Below are 4,301 nucleotides of genomic sequence, written 5' to 3' on the forward strand. Positions count from 1 at the left end.
TTGGGCACACACACACACCCGGCGTGAGTTCAAGCCATCGGGTCCAGGACTCGAACCGCGGTTGAGTATTTCAACTGATGACAGTCATTTCTCCCTTCTGTGTTAGTCTGCTACTGTTCTACTAACACAAATATCCAAGAATGAGTAAATTTTAAAAAAAGAGGGAGGATTTTTTCTTTGTTATTTATTTATTTTGGGGGGAATTTTTTTTTAGAATTGTTACAGTCACAAATTATACAAAATTGTAAGAAATATTTTGAACATTATCTTTAAAATTCAGTATTCTGAAATTTTGAAAGTTGCTTATTAACTGTCAAGAACTATGGAGTATGAGCAAACATTATTTTGATATGTAAAGTAAATGTTTGTGAAAAAATGTAAAAACAAATAAATGGAAATACAGAAATAAATAAATAAACAAACATATTTACCAGAAGCATCCTTTTGGGTAATACACTACTCTAATATTAGCTATATTCTTACAGATTGAAGGAACCAAACAATTCACAGAAAAAAACCATTTTCTAAATATACTTATGTTAAAACCTCAACCTTTACTAGACTACATTGTAATACTGAACTATAACATTGATACAGATGGCAGTCTTTCCAGTTCTGATGAGAGAAACCAAAAGCCACAAACACCAGTTTCAAAATGCGGCCAGGCTTCCGACTTTGGTCTTTGTCACTACACTGTGGGAAAAGCAGTCTCTTAGTGCTGACTAAAAAGAAAACTCACATGAAAATAAGATCCCCTGAAGACTACAGTATACTCTGAATTATATCACTTACTCTGATTAGTAACGGTAGAAAATGTACACTGGTACAAAGGAGGAAAGTGTGCAGAGACAAAGCAGTAGTGGGCTAACAGTGTAACATGACATAAAAGAACAAGTACATGTTCAATGCCTTCAGGATCTTTTGACCCTTATATATAAGCAGATACTTCAACAACTTATTTCTTTAAATATCAGGAAAACTCACCAAATATTTTAAATCTTGATCAAAATAAAAAAGAAAAGTATATAGGCCAACCCTAAAGCCAAAATTAAACCAATCCAAAAGCCTGGCCTATCCCATACTTTGGATTTGGGCACGCACACACATGAGTTCAAGCCATTGGGTCCAGGACTCAAACTGTGGTTGGCTACATGAGAGTTCAGCGACACAGCCATTATGCTAACTGCTGGTCCCTACAAAAGAAAATTTCTCAAAGTACGATTTTAAAAGATAAAATCAAATAATTCACACAGGGACTCTCAAGACAGGCAAAAATAAGTATCAAATACTAGTATTACTTCTGGAAGGAATCAGTGAATATTTTGCCCACACTGTGAAAAAAATCCCCAACCACTAAAGTAATTTCAACCTTATAAGCCCTGGGCTGGCCCTACAGCCTAATTAAGGGAGACTGATCCAACCTGGCCAACTGCAGTTCAAATCTCAGCCCTAGTGGTTTGAAATACACTCTAGCGGGTGGGTGTATGTGTATGCCCAAAATCCCAACAGGATGAAAGAAGAAGAGGGACTAAGGCATGACCATGACCCCCACACAGGACTACTGGATGGTACTTTCTTCACCTCTCTCTGGTGAGCAAATCTGCCCTTTGGCTTGCCTATAAATATATAAATATATAAATATACACACACACACACACACACACACACATATGTACACATACATCTATACCAAAGCTAACGAGCGAGAGCCTGTGTATTCTATACTGGTGTTTAAATACTGAGTTGTTGAAAAAGTCACACTACATTTCTGCATAGGAATATATAGAAAAAAATATATCATGACTTTTCCAACAGCCCAATATCTAAAAATAATTGGAAAATCCAAACCTTTCAAATATGATGAGACTATTGTTTATATTAAAAAAGAAATCACAGGAGTTGGCAGGTGGCATGGTGGTTGAGGGCACTGGACTCCTACATGGCTGATCCCGGTTCGAGTCCCGGACCTGGCAAATTGCTTTCTCACGTTCCCTCCCTCTCCCTCTCTCATGCTGTCCCTCTCCGGTCAAATAGGAAGGAAGGAAGGAAGGAAGGAAGGAGGAAGGAAGGAAGGAAGGAAAAGAAATCACAGAATTTTTCCAAAACTCTAAAGTCTTTATTACATTTTAAATTATTAAAAATCTTAGAATATCTTGAAATTCTGAATCTCTCATTCACACACTTGATAAGTAAAGATAGTATACATCACTAGATGTATGGAAAGGAATTTTCTAAACACCATAATACAGTCGAACCCACAGCACAGTGCTTAAGCACCATGCACAGGAAGCTGGATCTCACATGGCCAACAGCTGTGTGAACCTCAGCCCTGGAGTTTGAATCGCAGCCCCAGGCAGCTTAAAAATAATCCAGGCATGCATTCAGGCAAGTCCAGAACCCTGATGGGACAGAGAAATGGAGGAAAAAGGACTGGGTGTGATTATGCCCCCACTGGAAGGTGCTTTCTCCCTCTCTCTCTTTCTCAGGAGAACATGTTCATATCCTGGCAATTAAAGAAAAAAAGTTATACTTCATGAAAAGTACCATGTTTCAAAGTAGTGATCTCAGGAAACTTATTCCAAAAAGAAATGCATCCTTGGAGTCACTGTAAAAAAAACACACAAAGGGACCACGAGTAGGTGGCGTGGTGGTTAAGGTGCTGGACACTCCCACATGGCTGACCACAGTTCGAATCCCGGACTGGTAGCTTGCTTTTTCACTTTTTTTCTCTCTCTCTGTCTCTCTCTGGTCAAATTAAAATAAATGAATGAATAAATAAAATAAAATAATTATATTAAAAAAGCACACAAAAGTCATTCCATTATTTTAGTTAAACTTAATTATTGATATCTTAATTAAACTTAATTATTGACATTTTACCTTAAGTGTACATTATCCAACTCATGAACCTATTTATTTTTCAAGATATGAAGTAAAGGCATTGTCCTGAAGTTCTTGTCTGCAAGAATTTGGAACATCAGTAACTGACTCAGACTATTTTTAAAAAGGGACCTTACTGGAAGGCTGCTGAAACTTACAAAACTGAAAGATGACCAGAAAAAGCACCAACGGTGTAGGGAGAAAGCAGCTCAAAGCACCATGTCAAAGAACAGTGTGACCTACACACTGACAGTACTTTGAAAAGGTCTACGAAAACCCTAGGGAAATCCTTTGGGGCATCATCTGACTGGATAGGACAAGGACAGTTTGGACTCCCACATGGCTGACCACAGTTCGAATCCCGGACTGGTAGCTTGCTTTTTCACTTTTTTTCTCTCTCTCTGTCTCTCTCTGGTCAAATTAAAATGAATGAATGAATAAATAAAATAAAATAATTATATTAAAAAAGCACACAAAAGTCATTCCATTATTTTAGTTAAACTTAATTATTGATATCTTAATTAAACTTAATTATTGACATTTTACCTTAAGTGTACATTATCCAACTCATGAACCTATTTATTTTTCAAGATATGAAGTAAAGGCATTGTCCTGAAGTTCTTGTCTGCAAGAATTTGGAACATCAGTAACTGACTCAGACTATTTTTAAAAAGGGACCTTACTGGAAGGCTGCTGAAACTTACAAAACTGAAAGATGACCAGAAAAAGCACCAACGGTGTAGGGAGAAAGCAGCTCAAAGCACCATGTCAAAGAACAGTCTGACCTACACACTGACAGTACTTTGAAAAGGTCTACGAAAACCCTAGGGAAATCCTTTGGGGCATCATCTGACTGGATAGGACAAGGACAGTTTGGCTGCACCACAAATGGGTAGGGGAATATGCTTCAAGAGAGCATGCCAAAGCCACACACAGTGGAGAACGAACCCTCAAAGACAAAACAGAGTGAAGACAGAGTGGAGCATTAACCAATAAATGCCCACAACAGTACAACCAAAACCATGGAGGAGGACTACGTTTCCATTTTATATGCGCTATCTCAGGCTCCGAAAATTAAAGAGCTATGCAAAACAAAGGTACACCTTGGACGGGGACTACAAAACCTGTCTTTTTATTCATGCTATTCCATTGGCATACCATGAACCAGGACTGTAAAGCCTTTTATTTGTGCTATTCTACAGGCAAACTCTAAATTATACCTGGCCAGTTAAAATAAGAGTATTCAACCTTAAAAAAAAAAAAAAGAAAAAACATTTTGTAGAGGTTTTTGCTTTAGGGCATGTGAGATCACCAGGTAGAGAAAGATAGACAAGACAGACATAGTGAAAGAGAAAGTGAGAAATCACCCCAAAGGGGAATGGCCACACTGCAATCCCATCTTCATTCTCCCAGGATCTTGG

The sequence above is a fragment of the Tupaia chinensis genome, unplaced genomic scaffold, assembly GCF_000334495.1.
Source record: "Tupaia chinensis unplaced genomic scaffold, TupChi_1.0 Scaffold000237_1, whole genome shotgun sequence".
NCBI classification, from domain to species: Eukaryota; Metazoa; Chordata; class Mammalia; order Scandentia; family Tupaiidae; genus Tupaia; species Tupaia belangeri.